The sequence below is a fragment of the Lontra canadensis genome, unplaced genomic scaffold (genome assembly GCF_010015895.1).
Source record: "Lontra canadensis isolate GAN:19392208 unplaced genomic scaffold, GSC_riverotter_1.0 scaffold116, whole genome shotgun sequence".
NCBI classification, from domain to species: domain Eukaryota; kingdom Metazoa; phylum Chordata; class Mammalia; order Carnivora; family Mustelidae; genus Lontra; species Lontra canadensis.
This window is the reverse complement of record NW_022631110.1, coordinates 3066548-3087353: the sequence shown is the minus strand read 5'-3', so window position 1 is coordinate 3087353 and position 20806 is coordinate 3066548. Positions and strand designations below refer to the sequence as shown.

Genomic DNA, 20806 nt, shown 5'->3' with positions numbered 1-20806 from the left:
CTCCAAGGAGCGCGCCGGACCCGCCGCCGGGCATCCGAGGGTCGCGCGGTCCGGGGAGTCTCGAAGCGTCGCGGGGGCCTCTGCAGGGGTGGGGTGGACCGCCCAGCCCGCGGGCCGCGATTCTCTCCCCGCCCCCCTGCCCCGAGCTCCCCGCCGGGCTTTGGCCGGCTGCGCCACTGGCTCACGCCCTCCTCCCCTCGGCGCCCCGCCCGCTCCCCACCTCCGAGTCCGGCCTCCGCGCCCAGCCTCGCCGCCGCCGAGCGCCGGACGCGCCACGCCGCGCTGGGCTGCTGGAGAGCAGGAGGGCGAGCGGTCCCGGAGCGGCGGGGGCGGCGCCCAGCCCGCGGGAAGGGGGAGGGACGCGGCCGGAGGGAAAAGGAGGGCCGGAGGGCGCCAGCGGCCAGCGGGTCTGCCGGGATTGGCAGGTAAGCGCGCAGCGCCGGGGTGAGGCTGTTCCTCGGGCTCCTGAGACCCAGCCCGGGAGCCGATGGCGGTTGCGGGCAGCTCGGGCGGAGCGCCTGGACCTGGAGGGCGACGGGACAGCGGGGCGAACGCTCCCTCCGCCCCGCTTCGGCTCTGAGTCGGAGCCGGGACCGCCCTGTGAGGCAGAGGCCGAGCCCCGGGGGCCGGCACCCCGACCGTGGGAGAGTGTGCGCCACGGGAGAAGGGGCTCCGGCGGCGCGTTCTCGGAGGGGTGAGGGGGACGGCGTGTGTATCTAAAAGCTTCAAACGGACTCCAACTCTCCCCGCCCATCCGGGAGACGGACTCACGCATCTCTTTCGCGCGGACGGCCCTCGAAACCAGACCCTTGGGGGACTCAGTTTACCGCTCCGGCCGTGGGGTGCGTTGGAGCTTGCGGAGCGCGAACGCGCCGCGGACCCCAGACGGCACAGCGCGGCGCGGCGCGGTCTGGCGGGACCCAGAGCAGGTGGCGGGGGCGGGGGGCGCGGCGGGATGCAGCTGCAGCTCGAATCCTGGGAGTGAGCATGGAGAGCAAGGAGGAGGCTGGAGGTCTCGGGCGAGCGCTTTCCGGCTGGGACTCGCCCTTTCGAGACTCCAGAACTATATACAAGGTGAGGAGGAGATGGGCTTTGCCCGCGTCAGATGAGGCAGGAGGCAGAGGTTTTCCGTGGCTGCCTGGATAGTGACACTTCTTAGTTTGTACTCTCCACGAATCCCTTGGGACTCTTGCTAAACTGCAGATTCTGATTCGGTAGGTCTGGGGTGGGACCCGACAGCCTGCATTTCTAACAAGCCCCCACGTGATGCTGATGCTTGGGCTCCATGGACCACATTTTCTACGGTAGGCACAGCAGAAGTACTTTCTGTCCAACAGGCTGAAAACCTAAGAAAGTGAGAGACGGGAGGAAGAAGTCCTAAGACTTTACCAGTACCAGCTCCACCCCAAACACACACATGAAAATTATTGCTACGCGTAAAGAAGCGAAGTGCTTTACTTACTAGCTTACTACCCAAATACATTATCTGTGGGTCGAGCTGGCTTCGTGGGCATGCAACCTGTATTTTGGTCTTCACGCTTTGCTGTCGCTGTTGAAATTCTTAGTCATTTTTTGAGCGAGGGGCTTCGCATTTTCATTCTGCCCTGGGGCTCACAAATTATGTAGTGAATCCTAATAGTCCCCGTTGGCAGAAGTAGCACCTGTTTCTTTGATCAGGGTTAGAAGCTGGTGGGTGATGGAGAGTGAAGGTTTATTAAGCCAAAGTCTAGCCGAATGTTGCCGTTCCTCCCGTCTTTCTTCCTTTCTCTTTGGCTATTTTAAGAGATAAGCCTGGGAGTGTAACCTCGGTTATACATGGTATGCCAATATGTATTGCTTTATTAATATTAATAACTAATGGTTTATTAAGAGCTTTGTTATTAATAGGCAATACAGTTTTAAGTTCGACCTCATAATTATGTAAATTAAGTGACAAAATATGTGTTATTCCCAAAGTATTTGGGGAGACCTGTTCAGTGTCTCAGAGTTTTGCTTAGTTAAGATCTGAAACGAGCTGGACATTGCTTGGTTTGGCTGCTTTTACAGCTCAAATGCAAATCTAGAAAACAAAAAGTGGCCAAATTTTGTAGCTGTTCAGGGGTATTGTTTTACAGGGCCTCAGCGCGATGCCAAGCCCTGATCGGATTCCCACCGCTTTTACATTCTCACATCCCTGCAAGGTGACTTTCCTTAAAAGGGGGATAGAGCAGATTCTGCTATAGAAAAACACTGAAGGAATGCAGCGTGTTTTCCGTGTGAGTAATTCTTGCCCACAGACTCCAGGTGTGTTTGATTTTCTAGAAAAAAAATGGTTGGAAACACAGAAAAGAAAAAGAAGCTGAACTTTAATTATGGATTTGATTTTGTTCAGGGGGAGAAAACATCTTGAGAACTGGAATTTCATTGGCAGGTTGGGCAGGGAAAGGAGAGCTGCTGTGTTTTTAGTACCATGAACAGCCTTCCAGAAATGGCAAAGTGAGTTTGCTCAGGTGTTAGGGAGCCGGTTAAGAAGCTGCTTTTGTGTGGCCTATGGGTTGGTTCCAGGGGCTCTGGTGTGGTTGTGGCGTGGCTGAGTCTGATTTGGGACTCAGAGGGGGACATCACTACATAGGTTCCTGGTGCTTTCACTGCTCACGAGAAACTGACAAACACATTTTTCCATTTTGCGACCTGAGAGTGCCAAGTCCCTTTCAAATACTCCCTACAAGTTGGGAAGAGCACCCTTAACAAAAAAAAAAAAAAAAAAAAAAAAAAGGTTATATGTTAATAATTTGGAAGCTAGAAATGAGATTCCACCTTTAGCAAAAACCTAGGAGCTGCTTTTGAGGCCTTGCTGAGAAAGGCCTTCCCTACCCCAGATAGAGGGCAAAAAATTCTTTTAAAATGTGTATGGTGGGGTGCTGGGTGGCTCAGTGGGTTAAAGCCTCTGCCTTCGGCTCAGGTCATGATCCCAGGGTCCTGGGATCGAGCCCTGCTTTGGGCTCTCTGCTCAGCGGGGAGCCTGCTTCCCCCTCTCTCTCTGCCTGCCTCTCAGCCTACTTGTGATCTGTCAAGTAAACAAATAAAATCTTAAAAATAAATAAATAAAATGTGTATGGTTTTAAAAATATGTGGGTCTTTAATCCACATGGAACTTGTTTTGGGAACATGGTATGAGGTGGGGGGGCACTGGAAATTAAGAAATGGGCTTAACATTTGGTAAAAATTAAAATAAATTCTCTCAATCAAATAAGAGTCTCTGAACACTCTGTTCCATTTTATAAATCTAGTTAATTAATTCTTGAGTTGACTCCATGTTTTTGAGATTGAGGCATAATTTATGTATAACAATATTCACCATCTTTGTGTACAGTTTTAAAAGTTTTGACAGATTCATATGGCCATCTAATGAGCACCACAGCAAGACAGAAGAATTTGGTCACTCCAGAAAATTCCTTTTTGACCCTCTGTAGTCAGCTGCCTCCACCACACTCAGCCCCTGGCAACCATTGATTTACTTTCTGTTGCTGTAACTTTATCTTTTCCAGAATGCCCAGCGACTGGATTCATACATGATGTGGCCTTCTGCGCGTGGCTTCTTTCACCTCACGTAATGCATTTGAGATTTCTCAGTGTCGCATGAATCAGTAATGTGTTCCTTTTTATTGCTGAGTACTATTCCACAGTTTATCCATTCCCTGACTTTCTGTGCTTATGGATAGGGCCACTGTGAACGTTCACAGACAGCTTCCTGTGTGAACATACACTTTCATTCAGGTAAATACCTCCAAATAGGATTGCCGCTGAGTTATATGGTAAATCTAACTTTGTAAGAAATGGCCAGACTTTCCCCAAGCGGCTACATGCCAGCGCACTGCCGCCGGCCATGTAGGAGAGGTCCAGCTACGTGGGCTGCCCCCCCGGCACTTGGTATTGTCAGTTTGATTTTTGTCTTAGCCGTTCCAGTGGGTTTGTGGTGGCCGCGCTCTGTGGTTTCAGTTTGCGCTTCCCTAATGACTAGTGATGTTGAGCATCTTTTCATGTGCTTTTTGGTCATTTGTATATCTTATGAAATGTCTGTTTTTCTAGATTGTATTGGCTGAGTGAGTCATGAGAGCTCTGCATATATCATATATCTGGATACAGGTCAGATATCTATTGCAAACATTTTCTTTAAGTCTGTGGCTTGCCTTTGCATTTTCTTTCTTTTTGTGATGTGAGAACTCTTAACTTGAGAGCTACTCTCTTAAATTTTTAAGTGTATAGTAGAGCACTGTTCACTATAGGTGTCATGTCAAGTGGCCAATCTAGTAGAATGGATTCATTGTGCACAGCTGAAGCTTTATGCCCATTGAATGCTAACTCCCCATTTCCCCCTCCCCCAGCCCCCGGCAACCACCATCCTACCCTTTGTTTCTATGAGTTTGACTATTTTATTTGACTTATACATCATAAAAGTGGAATTAATGATGTTTTTTGAAGAGTAGAAGATTTCTTTTTTTTAAATAAGAATAGCTTTGATCTTTTTTTTTAAGATTTTATTTATTTGACAGGTAGAGATCACAAGTAGGCAGAGAGGCAGGCCAAGAGAGAGAGAGGAGGAAGCAGGCTTCCCTGCTGAGCAGAGAGTCCGATGCGGGGCTCGATCCCAGGACCCTGAGATCATGACCTGAGCCAAAGGCAGAGGCTTTAACCCACTGAGCCACCCAGGTGCCCCAGAGTAGAAGATTTCAATTTGATAAAGTCTAATTTATCAGGTTTTGTTCCTTCTGTAGATAGCAGTTTTAGTAACCTGATAAATCTTTGTCTACTTCACCTTTACCAGGATTTTTTCTGGACATTTTATCGTTTTATCTTTTTATGGCTTCATTTCGGTTAACTTTTGTGAGGGTCAAGATTCACTTTTGTTCATATAGATAGCCGTCCTTCCAATACGATTTGTTGAAAAGACCATACTTACCTCCTTGTATTCCCTTGGTCCCTTTGTCAAAAATTAATTGACTGTATATGTGTGGGTTTGTTTATTTATTTATGTATTTATTTTAGAGACAGGGTGGGAGGGGGTATGGTGTGATAGAGAGGGGAGGAGAGAGAGGGAGAGAGGGAGAGAGAGAAGAGCATCTTAAGCAGGCTCCACGCCCAGTGCAGCCTGACATGGGGCTCGATCTCACAACCCTGAGATTATGACCTGAGCCAAAATCAAGAGTCGGACGCTTAACTGACTGAGCCCCCCAGGTGCCCCTGTGTGCATTTATTTTTTAATTCTTTTCTGTTCCATTCATCTGTATGTCTGGCCTCATGCCTATACTACATTGTAGGTCTTACACATTCTTGCAAGGTGAATTCCTAGATTGTTTTGTGGGTATACTTTTTATTGCTTTTAGAAATTGTATCATTTATTCCCATTTCATTTTATACTTCCAGTACTCTTGTGTAGAGTAGAAAGGTTATTTATTTTTTCGTAGGTCCATCCATATTCAAGCCATGCTACTGAATTTTTATTAGTTCAAAGTTCTTCTAGTGAGTTTTCTTGGATTTTTAAGGTAGACAATCAAACTTTCTGGAAATGAAACAATATAGGGATTTCCCCTCCTCACTCCCCATATTTTCTCTCATTTTACTTGCTTGCCTTAGTGGCTAGGCTTCCTTCTAGGGCACTGTTGAGGAGTATCTGATTTGGGTGGGAATGAGTCTGACGCTTTCCTACTGGGTATTGTGCTTGCTCTAACGTTCTGGTCCTTATTCTTACTATTGTCAGGAAGTTTCTTTGCATTTGGAGCTTCTAAACGTCTCAAGTTTTTTTTTTTTTTTTAAAGATTTTATTTATTTATTTGACAGACAGAGATGACAAGTAGGCGGCGCAACAGGCAGAGAGAGGGGGGGAAGCCGGCTCCCTGCTGAGCAGAGAGCCTGAAGTGGAGCTCGATCCCAGGACCCTGGGATCATGACCTGGGCGGAAGGCAGAGGCTTAACCCACTGAGCCACCCAGGCGCCCCTAAACATCTCAAGTTTAATTTTAAAATTTCGTGTTCTGCTTAGATTCTTTTTTTCCATTGAAAAAGCCTAACAGTTTAGAGGTGAGTCACTCTTCCCAGCTTCTACAGAGGGTCATATTTTGATCTCCCTGGAGGTGAAGGTTAAAGTGTAATACAAGTCAGTTGTTTCATTTAGACTATGAAGATACTACCTTTGGAGCTTTTTATAATGTCCTCATTTGGGAGGATGCCAGGTACAGCAAGAAAGGGAGAAAATAAAGGGACAGATTATATAACCTACTTATGAATAAATAAGCTAACTTTTGGTAGTGTTTTCAAACTTTCTTGCCCGCCATCCATAGTGAGAAGTATGTTTTACATCTCAGCCTAGTATGAACCTACCTATATAAGATTGAAATAGGATCTTACAAAGTCTTATGCATTTTTGGCTTTGTGCAGTGTCCTCTGGACAGTTTCATTTTCCTTCCGTCTGTTCTATTTCATCTAAAAATGATGATCATTTCCCTGTAAGTGGATGCAACACTCTTTCATAAAACACTGGTTTATAAACCTGTCCCTTTAGTGTCTAAGCCCCCCGACTGCTGCCCGATGTCCTAGACAGATTTATTTCATATCAGGTCCTGCTGTGCTGCAAAGTGAGACATTTCACTCTTGAATTACTGCGTTACCTCTAAACCAGCGTCCACCCTTCACCCCAAAGAACAGCTTGCAAATGCAGCCTCTGGAAACCCACTGCCCCAAACCCTCTAATAACCTCTACCACACTTCAAATAAGACCCCGGTTCCTTACTGTAGCCTCTGAGGCCCTATGTGGCCTTCACCCTCATTCTCACACTTCCCCCAAACAGACGGGCGCGTCTGCTGTGCTGCCCTTACAGAGCACCATTTCGTCAAATGTTCACATAACTTGTTGCCATCCTTCCAAAACAACATTCCCTGCTAACCGCTGTGAATGGTCTGTTAATGGCCATCCCCACATCCTGCTTTTGTTTTCTGCCTAACGACTTGTTATCTGCAATTGTATCATTTAATTATTGGTTCACGGATTCCTTGTCTTCTTTCCCCTGCTGAAATATAAATTCCCAGAGAGCGAGGATTTTGTGTGTCTTGCTCAGTGCTGTGTTCTCAGGACCTAGAATGGGGGATATGGTAGGTGCTCAATAAGTATTGGTCAACCGGATGAATGAGGCTGCCTGGAATCTAGAAGAAATCAGGCCACTAATCCTAAGAGAATTTCAATGTACTCTCTGCTTTTCTGTTCCATTTTAGTATAGCACTTTCTGTTGGTTAAGGATGGAGTATATTCTAATATAAGCTGTTCGTTAATCAACAGACATCTGGTGTCTACTGCATTTCTGATTCTTCGATGGTAATAAGGATAGTTTAATAGCTAATATTTAATGAGCAGGCACTGGTCTTCCTGCTTTACACATATTCACTCATTTAATCCTTCCAACTTCTTGAGGCACGTGCGCTATCATTTTACAGATGAGGAAACCGAGGCATAAGAGGTTAAGTAATGTGGCCAAGGACATAAGAAAGGTAACTAATGGATCTAGGCTTTGAACACAAACCACGTGATTTCAGAGCCTACACAGTGCTCATGGCAACAGGGAGCATACACAGTTCCTAACTTTTATCAACACGTCATGTTTATGGCCTTTATTCTCTTACAGAGCGTTTTTTTTTTTTTTCCTAAAGATTTTTATTTATTTATTTGACAGACAGAGATCACAAGTAGGCAGAGAGGGGTGGGGGAAGCAGACTCCCTGCTGAGCAGAGAGCCCGATGCGGGGCTTGATCCCAGGACCCTGGGATCATGACCTGAGCTGAAGGCAGAGGCTTTTACCCACTGAGCCACCCAGGCGCCCCATTACGGAGTGGTTCTTCACCAGGGCCAATTTTGCCTTACTGGAGACATTTTGCGAATTTTGCCTGTTGTGACTGGCAGAGGTGGGGGTGCTACCGACATCTAGTGGGTAGGGGCCAGGATGTTGTTAAACATCCCATGATGCACGGGACCCCCGCCCCCCATAATCCCCCACCGAGAATGATCTGCCCCCAAAGCCCACAGTGTTGGACTTGAGAAATCCTGCCTTAACACAGTAGTTCTGAAAGCTGGCTGCCCGCTCATATCACTTGGGGAGTTTTCAGAATCCATACGGATGTCTAGGTCCAGGTCCCAACCTTAGCAAACCTCGACGGCGCTTTCAGCAATGCCCAGCAAGCCTACTCTGCCTGGGTGGTAGGTTTCCTTGTCTCTTCGCCAAAACAGCTGTTTGGCCCCTTTTATTGTGTCAGTCCTCCTACACCAGCTGTTGACCCAGCCTCCTTAGATCCTCCGCCCAAACTCCCAACATGCCCACATTCGTACAGATGGTAACTACTCATGGTGCTCCCCACTGGTGCTGTGAAACCGAATGAAACTTGCCTGGTGTGTCAGAGACTGGCTGCTTTTCTGGGCTCTAGACCTCTTACCCTCTTTGCCTTCTCAAGGACATATTCTTCCCCTCCCACCTTTTAAAAGCTTCTTATGTGGAAGGGCACAGGACTGGCTGAGTCAGTAGAGTAGAGCACTCGACTCTTAATCTCAAGGTCATGAGTTCAAGCCCCACTTCGAGTGTGGCACCTACTTAAATAAATCAAAGCTTTTTATTTGGAAATAATTTCAAACCTTGTAAGTCAGTTGCAGAAATAAAAATTGTACAGCGAACACCCATGTGCCCCTTGTCCAGATTCCTCTCTTCTTACCCAGTTGCTCTCTCCTCTGCACTCCTGCGCGCCCACATCCCCTGTCTGAGCTGTTTGATGGTGTTAAATGCAGCGTGGCCTTTACTCCTAGGCCCTCCGGAATGGGTTTCTGAAGAATAAGAATATTTGCTTACATAAGCACAGCTCTGCTGTCAACTTCGGTAAACTTAACATGGATATTATGCTGTTACCTAATCTGCTATTTATTTTTGTCTGTTTGTTTACCTACTCTGCTGTTGATCTTCCAAGTTAGACAATGGACAGGATAACATCCTTTATAGCATTTTTTTCCTTCTGGCACAGGATTTGCCCGAGGGGTGTTGACAGTGGTCTCCTCTCTTAGCATCTTTTAGTCTGGAATGTTTCCACAGCCTTTCTTTGTCTTTTATGACATTGGCAGTGTGGGGAAGGAAAAGTAATTTTTCCTCTACAAACCCCCCCTCCCTTCCAATACAAGGCAGATTAACAAGAGAAAAACAAAGAACTTGAATAACATGTGCACCTGGGACAGCTGAGTAACTCTGTGAAATGGCCCAAGTCACCACCTTAAACACCATCTCCAACTAAGGCCCAGAGGAAATTTGGGGGCGGAGGGCGGAGAGGTGGTTGTGGGAGGTGAGCAGGCAAAGCCCAGTAAACAGGAGTAGGACTGTGATGCAGATTTAAGTCCTGCCTTCTCCGTTGGGGAGAGATCCTAGAGATCTAGAGTCACCCCCCTCTTCCTGGGGCAGAGAGGAAGACACCCTTAAAGATGGACATTTCCCTTATACGTGTAAATGTCTCCTACAAAAGGGTAATGTTGGTGGGTTTTCTGAGCTTCTCTTGCATCTGCTTTTCTTAGAAATAATCAGTTTAAAATCATCCTTAGGCCAAAGAAGCCCGTTTTGGGGGTGGCAGATGCTTCTCCCCTTCAGCATTTAGGATGCATGCAGACCATCTCCCTGTATTTTTAAGAAACATTGGTCGATTTGGGTTTGTTTGATGTTTCTTGTGGTTAGATACAGATGATGCATCTTGGGTCAGAATACCACATAGGTGATATTATGTCCTCAGGGTATCACATCTGGAGGCCCACAGTCCCCAGAATCTGGTGCCTAAATGGGGTATCTCGATCGAATGGGGGCTGGCCAATGTGGGGCCACAATCAGGTGGAGGCCAATGGTGCAGGAGGTGAAAGGGTTCACTTGAGGCAGAGCGAAGGAGATAGAAGTTTACTGGCTACACCCAGGGGGTGGTGGGCAGGACAGCAGAGGGGAGGCTGTCTGCAGTGAGGCAGTGGGTGGGGGCTGTTTTTAAAGGGGGAAGATGACGAGGTATGGAGACATATGGAACTTTCCCCTCTTCTGGGAACTGTGCCTAGTTGTAAGTAGCCCATTGGCTAGTTAGGGCCTAGGGGTATTTTGAGGTGCGTGGCCTGATGGGCCTGTTGCATGCAGCGAGGACGTCACTGTGGCCCTGTCTGCATCCTGTTGCTCAAGCCTCTTTGCCTAAAAGTGGCCTCCACGCAGATGTCCCTCTTCCTCTTTGGCGATGTTAATTTTGATCACCTGGTCAAGGTGTTGTCTAATTTCTCCAGTGTGTGGTTACTCTTAGTCATCTGGGGGAAGACACAGATAGCCCGCTTCTCATCAGTATTTCTCTCTAGATTTAGCATTCAGTGGTGATTTTTGCCTGATCCAATCCTTAATATGCCTGAAAATAATGAGTTTCCAACTCTGATATTCTCTCCATATTTACCAGTTGGCCCTCACCAAGACCCCTTCCTCCCTTCCCCATTTATTTTTTATTTATGTATTTATTATTGGTATAGACTCCAGAATTCCTATTTTTTCAGTGATTTGTAATTCATTACTGTACTTAATTGTTTTTGTTCTCATGTTGTTAAGGATGTAATTCTTAATCCTGTCCCCCTCATTCTTTCCTGCTTCAGTGCACCCCTCTCTCTTGTCTGGATCATTTCCATTAGCTCACAGTCATGTTCTAATAGAGAATATCTCTTTTGTCTCCACAGCCCCGTCCTGTCGTCTCCCCATTACTAGTCACCCCTTCTCAGAGGAGCCTCTTAAAAAACTGTACATACTTCATCACCACACATTCATCCCCTGTCTGATCTAATCAGGGTCCTGTCCTGATTCTCAGTGGACGCCATGTTGCCAAATACGGCAGCCGCCATTTCTCTGACTGACTGTGCTTGACTCTGCAGTGGCATTTGAGAAGTCGGTCATCCCCTCCTTCCATGAACACCTCCTCCTTGTGGCTTCCATCGTTCTACATTGTCTTGTACTACACTTTCCACTCTATCTGGTAACTCATTCTAAGCCTTCATTTCAGACTCCTCCTCCTCTGCTCAACCTACAAAGGCTGGTGTCCCTCTAGGGCTGGGGACGCCTTTTCTTCTCTTTACAGCCTCTCCTTAGATGACCCCACCAGTCTCATGGCTTTGCATTTCATCCAGGTGCCAGTGCCTGCAGCCATGACCTTTCCTACCACTCAAGGGTCACTGATCCATATTTTTAAAAACGTTGTATATACTCTTCCCCTCTCCCAACTTCACTGACGTATGATTGCCGAATAGGAATTGTGCACGCTTAAGGTGTATAATTTGCTGTTTTGTTGTAGGTATACATTGTGAAGTAATCACCACACTCAAGTTAACTAACATCCACCACCATACACCTTTGTTTTAGTGTGTGTGTGAACAGTTAGGATCTACCCTTTTAGCAGACTTCAAGTATACAGTACATAGTGTTATCTGGAGTCACCACGCTGTACACTGGACTCCGGAACTCATTCATTTGCACTGATTTTAGAACGTGAACTCCAGCCTTCTTAGCATGGCATTCATCCCGCACTAACCTCTGTGAGATTAAAATGTAGAGTCGATCTCATTGTCTCAGAAAATATCTGCGATTTTTATACTGGCTCAAAAATATCATTGAGAAATATTACAAAACAATGATGATAAATTGACCAGTTCTAAGAATGTTGAAAGTTTTGGGGGTAACTTAAAACATGAAAAGGCTCAGAAATGAGAAATGGGAGCTGTAGAAATGAAAAAGGGGGAAGAAAGCACAGAAAAAGTTATGCCTTAAACACCTTGTGTTTTTGAAATATTAAAATTTAAAAAAAATCTTGAAACAAAAAGACTTACTAATCCACATGGATATCTAATTGTAGTCCCGAACTCCATGTTTCCTCAAACTCCTCCTTTCCAAAGCAAAATCCTGATTCTCTACCACCACCCCCCCCCCCGCCACCAGCGCTCCAGACCAAACCTGATTCTCTCCCCATGTCTGTCTATGGCACCACCATCCACCCACTTGCCCAAGCCCCAAGCCTACAAATTTCATGCCCCACATCCAAAGCTCATCAGCAAATCTTGTCAATTTGGCTCCCAAAGTATATCCCAGGTGTTCCGGCTTCTTTCTGCCTTCACTCTGTGTCAGTCTGCTACCATCTCGTTCTTGGATAATTGCAGTGGCTTCCTATAATCCATTTTCCATACAGCAGCTAGAGAATCTTTTTAGAAGCATTAAGTGGCTGTCACTCCCTTACTGTTCACCTGTCTGTGTTGAGGACCACTATCCTTTTCATTCGTCCAGCCCATCAAGCTCCTTTTGGTCTTTTGTACTAACTCTTGGCCCTGGAATGTTCTCTTTGTCCCCTCCCCAATCTTTCTATGGCTGGTTTCTCATCATTTATATCTCAGTTTAAATATCACCTATGATCACTTGATCTAGAATAGCCAACATGTTACCCTCTGTATCCTTCTCCTCTTACTTTAATTCTCAACATTGCACTTTATCATTCTATTCGTTTTCTTATTCGTGTATTTCCCTCTCCTTTTCTCCTTCAGCTAGAATGTGAGCAGGAATGACACTTTATCTGTAGTGCCTAGAACAGTATTTGGTATATAGTAGGTATTCAATAAATATTTGATGTATGAATGATACACTGAAATTGCCTAACATAATTTCCAACACTTTGAAGACAGAAAATGTTCTTTTTCTAACATGAGTGTCCATCTTCTTCTGGGGCTAAGTCCAGAAGCTTCTGGTGAGAACAGTGATTTGATAAACAGATGCATATGTGTTAGGATCCTAATTATTAGAGTTTCCAGACAAAGGGGAATTACATTTTACCAAGGAGGGGGAACAAAACAGTGCTAGAATTCCAGGAATCAACAGTGTCAACATTTTTCAGTGTGGGACTTTCCTGGCCTTCCTCACTGTAAGACTAGGTCTCAGATTTTTAAGTTGACGTGTTTGGGGTGCCTCAGTAGCCCAGTCAGTTAAGCATCTGACTCTTGATTTTAGCTCAGGTCATGATCTCAGGGTGGTGAGACAGAGCCCCGTGTTGGGCTCTGCGCTCAGTGTGGAATCTGCTGGCGATTCTCTCTCTCCCTCCCCATCCTCTTTCTCTCTCTCTCTCAAATAATAAATAAAACAGATCTTTGAAGAATTGACATGTTTACCTTGGCATTTAGACCTGTGAATTTTCTAAACCCTCTGGATATTCGTGAATTGAATATGTGGGAGAGGGAGAGAAAGATTGGGAGGATATGTGCTGAAGTAGTTTCCCTTTTAGGCATTGTTTGAAGATTCGCTGTGGGTCTTTTGTAAACTCTTGTAGTTCTGTATGGTACTAAAGGTTCCAGGAAAAATCAGTACCAATAAACTCTACTAGTGATTTTGTTATACAGATGATTAAATTTTTGATAGAATGTATCACATATTTTAGGCTATTTGGAGAAACCATTACCCTTGACCCAGTAGGATTTACATTCTTTAAGTGAATCGATGCTCATTGTCCTCATTGTTCATACATGAGTCTGCAGCTGTGTACCGTTAGTCACTCTTGTGATATTTGTCACCTATGCATCATTATTAGTCATTTTCTTTGACTCATCAGCATCCATCTTTAGTGAGAGGAGACAAGTGTGTCAGGTACCATTTCATGGATATGGATATATTGGGTCTTACCTTTTTTTTTTTTTTTCTGACTCATTTGTGAAAATGGATTAAGTGTATATACATATATTTTTAATTTGTTATTATTTTTAAAGATTTATTTATTTTAGAGAGAGAGAACAAGAGAGGACACAAACGGGGAGGACCAGAGAGAGAGAATCTCAAGGAGACTCCCCGCTGAGCATAGAGCTGGATGCAGGATTTGATCGCATAGCCCTGAGATCATCATAACCTGAACCGAAGTCAAGAGTTGGCTGCTAAACTGACTGAGCCACCCAGGCACCCTTACATATATTTTTAAAATTCAACTTTTTTTTTAAGATTTTATTTTTTTTTTAAGATTTTATTTATTTATTTGACAGACAGAGATCACAAGTAGGCAGAGAGGCAGGCAGAGAGAGAGGAGGAAGCGGGCTCCCCGCTGAGCAGAGAGCCCAATGCGGGGCTCGATCCCAGGACACTGGGATCATGACCTGAGCCGAAGGCAGAGGCTTTATCCCACCGAGCCACCCAGGTGCCCCTAAAATTCAACTTTAAATTGAAACACACATTATATGTATTATAAATGAGCAGCTCAGTGACTTTTCACAAACTGCACACACCTGCTACCAGCCCCCCACATGAAGAATTAGTACATGAGCAGCAACGGAAAGCCCCCTTCCATGTCTCCTTCTGGTCACTGCATCCCCAAATTAACTGCTCTTCTCATTCAGATGTTACAGATTGATTTTGCCCATTCTCGAATTTCATATATATGGTACCACCCAGAACATCTGACTGTCTTCACTCAGTGATTGTGAGATTCATCTGTATTGTTGTGTGCACTCAAGTTGCCATATTCTGTTATGACTGTACCACGATTTATCCTTCCTGCTGTCAGTGGACCATTGACTTGTTTGGTCTTAGGCTTTTATAAATAGTGCTGTGAGAAACACTCTTGGACATATCTTTTGATGAACACATGTGTGCATTACTATCTAGTAAATACCATAGGGGAGGAAAATAATTTCCTGTCTACACTTTGAGGAGAGACTGAGACCTCCCCTGCTCCTCACTGGAGTAAAAGACAGATTAACAGGAGAAAAACAAATTTAGTAACATGTATACCTCCTGCCTGCATGGCAGAAACACAGGAAAACTGAGTAACTCCCCCAAATTGTGCAAGACATCATCTTAAATGCCATCTCCAGCTAAAGACAAAAGAAGATGTTGGGGTGGTGGGGAGTCAGTTATGGGGGGTTACCAAGAAAACCACAATGGACAAGGGTAAGGTTGTTATGCAGCTCTAAGTCCTTACCTTCTCCATTGATAAGAGTTTCTAGAGATTGGGGTATATTCCTGGTACTGGAAGGGAAACTCCCTTACAAATTGATATTGCCTTTATAAATGTAGATGTGTCTTACAAAAGGGTAACTTGGGTTTTCAGAACTCCTCCTGTGTCTGCTGTTTCTTAAAAATAATCAGCCTTGGGGCGCCTGGGTGGCTCAGTGGGTTAAAGCCTCTGCCTTCGGCTCAGGTTATGATCCCAGGGTCCTGGGATCGAGCCCCACATCGGGTTCTCTGCTCAGCAGGGAGCCTGCTTCTCTCTCTCTGCCTGCCTCTCTGCCTACTTGTGATCTCTCTCTGTCAAATAAATAAATAAAATCTTTAAAAAAAAAATCAGCCTCAAAGTAATCCTTATGCCAAACAGGCACATTTTGGGGTGTCCTATTCTGCTTCCCTTAAATACATAAAAGAATGCTTTAAATACATAGTTAACCCTTGAACAATGTGGGTTTTTGAACTGTGCATGTCCACTTAATATGTGGGTTTTTTACAATATAGTACTGCAAATGTGTTTTCCTTTTGATTTTCTTTCTTTTTTTTTTTTTAAAGATTTTATTTATTTATTTGAGAGAGAGAGAGAGAGAGAGAGAGTGAGAGACCATGAACAGGGGAAGAGGTAGAGGGAGAAACAGGCTCCCTACCGAGCAGGGAGCCCAACATGGGCTCATTCCCAGGATCCTGGGATCATGACCCCAGCTGACGGGAGATGTTTAACTTGCTGGGTCTCCCAGGTGCCCTGATTTTCTTTTCTTTTCTTTTTTTTTTTTTTTTAAAGATTGATTTATTTATTTGAGAAAGCGGGAGCAGGGGGAGGGGTGCCGTGGGGAAAAGAGAGAGAGAGAGAGAATGAATATCCAGCAGACTGCTGGCTGGGTTCACAGCCTGACACAGGGCTCGATCCCACAACCCAGACCTCATGAAATCCAGCTCTGAAATCAAGAGCTGGATGCTTAACCAACTGAGCCACCCAGGCATACCACCACCCCCTTATCATTTTCTTAATTTTTTTTTCTCAGCCCACTTTATTGTAAGAATACAGTATATAATTCAATATAGCATACAAAATATGTGCTAATTGACCGCTTATGTTATTGGTAAAGTTTTGGATCAACAGCTAGCTATTAGTCATTAAATTTTGGGATAGTCAAAAAATTATATGCAGACTATCAGCTGTGTGTGTGGGGGGGAGAGGAGGGCCAAATACCCCTAAGCCAGGCATTATTCAAGGGGTAACCATTTCTAATCATTTTCACAGTTGTCAGTTATTTTTTCCTCTGCATGCTGTTAGGATTAGTAGCCACCTTTGGACATACACGTCTGTATCCGTATACAATATTGAAGCTTTTTATTTGTAACTTGAATTCAGTTTTGGCATCAGTTGTTTTTCTTCTTTTTTTTTTCTAAGAAGCCTGTTTCTGTGCTCACTTATTCCCTTACTATCTATATGCAGTGTCATTTAAAAAAAAATCCCAAGAATTTTTGGCGTGCTCTTTCTTTTCCTAATGCACGCGCGCACACACACACACACACACACACACACACATTTTGAAATGAAAAACACTCCTGAAACTGTTGAACGTGTTTTGCAAATGTTGAGGCAAAGGTTTACCCACTTGAATAGACTTGGAATGGTACAGGCTTATTAAGCACTGATTCCTAATTTTGCCAAGAATAAAAAAGGAAGGATGAGCAGAAAGAAGTAATTGAAAGTTTTTGGAAAACTAAAGTTTGCTTTATTTTGTTGCAATTACACCCAGGTCGGCAGGTTTTGCCCCGAGTTTCTTCCACTGTCCCAAGTTGCATTAACTTCCTCCCTTCAGCAGATCTGAAGTTTATTCCACAAATTGGAGAGAGCGAATATAGACTGAAGGCACTTGCCTTCTACTTGATTTTGGCGGGAGACACAGACATTGAATGAGCTCTGTACGGAGAAGTGTTCGCGAACAGTGTTATCTGTAGCAGTGCTTTCCAAACGTACAAACTAATCACCTGCAGATGCTGATTCTGTAGCTCTGGGATGGGGCTGGAGATTTGGGGGAGAGAGGACCACACTGAATAGCGAGGCTTTGGAGCACAGTTGGGGATTATGTGGAACCTTTGTCCATTGCCCATTTGCAGATGATGAACATGCTGGCCCAAGTGCCTCTCGGCTAGTCCTTACAGTGCTGGCCCGAGAACCAGCTCTGCACAGTCCCTTTCAGAGGGGTAGACAAAGCCAGTGCTCTTTGAATGCTTCTTTTATCCTCCAGTAGAAATTAACCTCCCTCATCTGGTCTCTTCTCAAATGTTCCAGACACCCAAAGAGAAACTGCTGAATGCCTCAAACACACACCAAACCAAAACACACACACACACACACACAGTCACGCACACTCGAAATCCCAGCTGCCGACCTGAAGAGAGGTGTGAAGCAGGGCAGGCATAAAACCAAGCTCTTCTCTCCTGGCTTCAACATCTCGTACTTCCTCATTCGTTCCCCAGAGACCGGGTGTCTATGTCGACATCCCCGGCCCCCCAGCTGCTTTGGTGCACAGCAGCCCCCTTCCAGGTGGCAGCTGTGCATTTCCCTGCCCCAAGCGCACTCTGCCTGCCCCTGGGGGTGGGGGTGGGGGCCTTGGGAGAGCCAGGGAATTAACACTCCCCATCCCACTCCTCGAGCCACCTTCCACCCATGCCTGATGACAGTCGTAGATAAACAGTCCAGCTCCTTCGCCCGTAGGTGGGATAACGGAGACAGAAGCGCGTTCTCCACTGGCCCCCCGAGTTTGCCAGGATTGAGGTTCAGTTGACCCAGACAGTAACAGGAAATGCACCCGTATTCCCGGATTCCTGCTCCCGTCTCACTTCCCCATTCTCCTGTTCACTGGGATCACATCCTAAGTCAACTAACTACATGCCCTCGAATCCTTCCGCAGTCACCTCCTGGAGGAACCCCAACTATGGCAAGGTTCTTCGAGGCCAGGAGTCAGGAAGTACTTTCGTTTGTTTTAATAAAACTCCCATTACAAGAAGACAGCATGGGAACCCCATGGGGTTCACTCAAGGAGGTTTCACCAGGGCCTAGTTCTTTTGTTGGCCTGGCACTAACCATTTCCATGGCTGGAAATACACCCAATCATGGAGAGAATGCGTCTGTGTTTCTGGGCTGGTTGGGGATCATGTCTGCAGAGCTCTTGACTACATCATATGGCCCCCACAAACCTCATCCTAGCTGTATCCTCCTCCATGCTCCTCTCCCTGTGATTTTCTGTTGTGGGCTCTCTCTCCAGTCCCTTGGACAAGAAACTCTTTTTTGGACCTTCCTTTTACCGTGAGGGCCCTGGATGTTAAATTTCAAGGATGTACCCACACCTGTTTCCCAAGCTTTGCATCAAGGATCTGTGTTCCTTCTAGCCACGCCTTCAGCTGCTCCCCCCGCTCCCCAAACTGGATTTGGGTCTGAGCCTTAGTGTAATTCAATCTCACAAGGTATGTGATGACCCGGCCTTTCCCCCTCAAGACCTTGTAAGCAGAATCTCCCTTTCTGTGGCTCCTTGCCTCGTTGGAACTCACAACGTGCAGGGATGCTCGGGAGGGTAGCCTGACTGCCGCTCTGGACTGGATTTCTCAAAATCTTGCTGTACCTCTGCCAGGGGCTGCTGCCTACCAGGGGAACACCCTGTATTTGTTTGGGCCTCCTGGGGTTCCCTTAGTCCTTTAGATTTAATATTTTAAGGGTACATGCTACATCAACAGGGCTAGCTTTGTTTGTTTATATAAGTAATTTTTAAGATTTTTTTTAATTAAAAAAATTTTTTTAAAGATTTTACTTATTTATTTGACAGAGGAAGATCACAAGTAGACAGAGAGAGAGAGAGAAGCAGGCTCCCCGCTGAGCAAAGAGCCCGATACGGGGCTTGATCCCAGGACCCCGAGACCATGACCTGAGCTGAAGGCAGCGGCTTAACCCACTGAGCCACCCAGGTGCCCCTAATTAAAAATTTAAAAAAAAAAAATTTTTATTGTGTTCAGGTAGCCAACATAGAGTACATCATTAGTTTTTGATGTAGTGTTCAGTGATTCATGAGTTGCATGTAATACCCAGTGCTCATCACCACACTGTGCCCTCCTTAATGCCCATCACCCAGTTGCCCCATCCCACCCACCCCCTTCTGTAACCCTCAGTTTATTTCCTGGAGTCTAGAGTCTCTCATGGTTTCTCTCCCTCTCTGATTTCTGTCTATTTTTAAGATTTTTATTTATTAGAGAGACAGAGAGAAGAACATGAACAGGGGGAGGAGAGGGAGAAACAGGCTCCTCAGGAGCAGGGAACCTGACATGGGGCTCGATCCCAGGACCTTGGCATCATGACCTGAGCCAAAGCAGACGGATGCCTAACTGACTGAGCCACTTGGGAGCAGGGCTCCCTTTAACATAAACATTTGTAAAAACATCAAGGAAGGATGGCTAGGCGACTACTTCCCTGTGACTTTAGGCTCTCTTCTTGGCTTGCCAACTGCCACCTTCTTGCTGTACCCTCACATGGTGGTGGGGGAGGTGGAAGTTTGAGAGAAAGAGAGATCTTTCTCTCATAAAGCCACACCCAACTGGGTTAGGGCCCCACCCTTATGAGTTCATTTAACATAATTATCTCCTAAAGAGCCTATCTTCAGATACAGTCACGGGGGGGGGTGGGGGAGGAGGGGGGGGGGGGGGTTGGGGCTTCAACATAAGAATTTTGAAGGTACACAGTCCAGTCCGTAGCAAAAACTGTGCCCAGCTCCACCCATCCCCGCCACCTCAGCATTTCTCCTATTCATCTCAAAGGATCCTGAAATTTCACAATTAGGGAGTCTTTCTTTGGTTTAAAGAATTGTTAAAATGTAAATGGACATAGCATTTGATTTATGTGCTTTGCTGTGAAGTCTTCTAAGAGCAGGTAGGGGCTCAAAAAGTATGAGGTCACAGGACACCTATAGACTAGGGATGGGCCCCACCGAGAGGACAGAAAGGGTACTAAAAATGAAGTTGGTTTTCTCCAAGCAGTGTCTGTCCATTGATTTTTGCCAAGGCTTGTTCAAGTCCTCAGAATTATTTTCTTATTGGTTCCTGTAAAATAACCTTAAGATAAGAGAATTGAGTATTTGACCCTGCTTTCTTGGATGTGTGAGTGATTTGATAGATACTGACTTTTATTTATTTATATATTATTATTTTTTAATTTAGAGAGAGAGAGAGAGAGAGTGAGAATGTGGGAGGGGCCTGAGAAGCAGAGGGAGAGAGAGAGAAAGAGAATGTTAAGTAGTCTACTTCCCCAGTGTGGAGCTAGACTTGGGGCTCAACACAGGGCTCGATCTCAAGACCTTGAGATCATGACCTGAGCCAAAGTCGAGCATCAGTCGCCTGACTGAGCTACTCAGGTGCCCCAAAAGACACTGTCTTTTAAAGAAGGAGTTCTATTGACTCTGTGCAAAGGGAGAAGTGGAAGTACAACTTGGCATTGGCTTATCCAGCCTTCTATCAACACGGACATTCTATTAGCCAGAAAATTATGTCTGATGACAATAGATGTTTTCATAAGGCCTCTTACGTGCTCCTGGAGTCTAAAGTACTTTTTGAGTTATTGAAGATTAAATTATGTATGGGATGATTGTCATATTAACTGTGGTTTTGATGATCTTTGTTAATGTTTGTTACTAAATGGTAATCCTTTATTTATTTTTTAAAAGATTTTATTTATTTATTTATTTAAGAGAGCGAGAAAGCACAAGGGCAGAGGGAGAAGCAGGCTCCCCACAGAACAGG

General features: G+C 45.4%; 1 protein-coding gene across 1 annotated transcript in view; it reads left to right on the top strand.

Moving 5' to 3' along the window:
* The first annotated feature begins 381 nt into the window (after positions 1-381).
* ADGRG2 (adhesion G protein-coupled receptor G2) overlaps positions 382-20806 on the top strand; it is a 132291-nt gene continuing 111866 nt past the window's right edge. Inside the window, exon 1 of the mRNA XM_032840803.1 lies at positions 382-425. The gene's annotated coding sequence lies outside the window, so the exon portion shown is untranslated. The remainder of the gene's footprint in view (positions 426-20806) is intronic.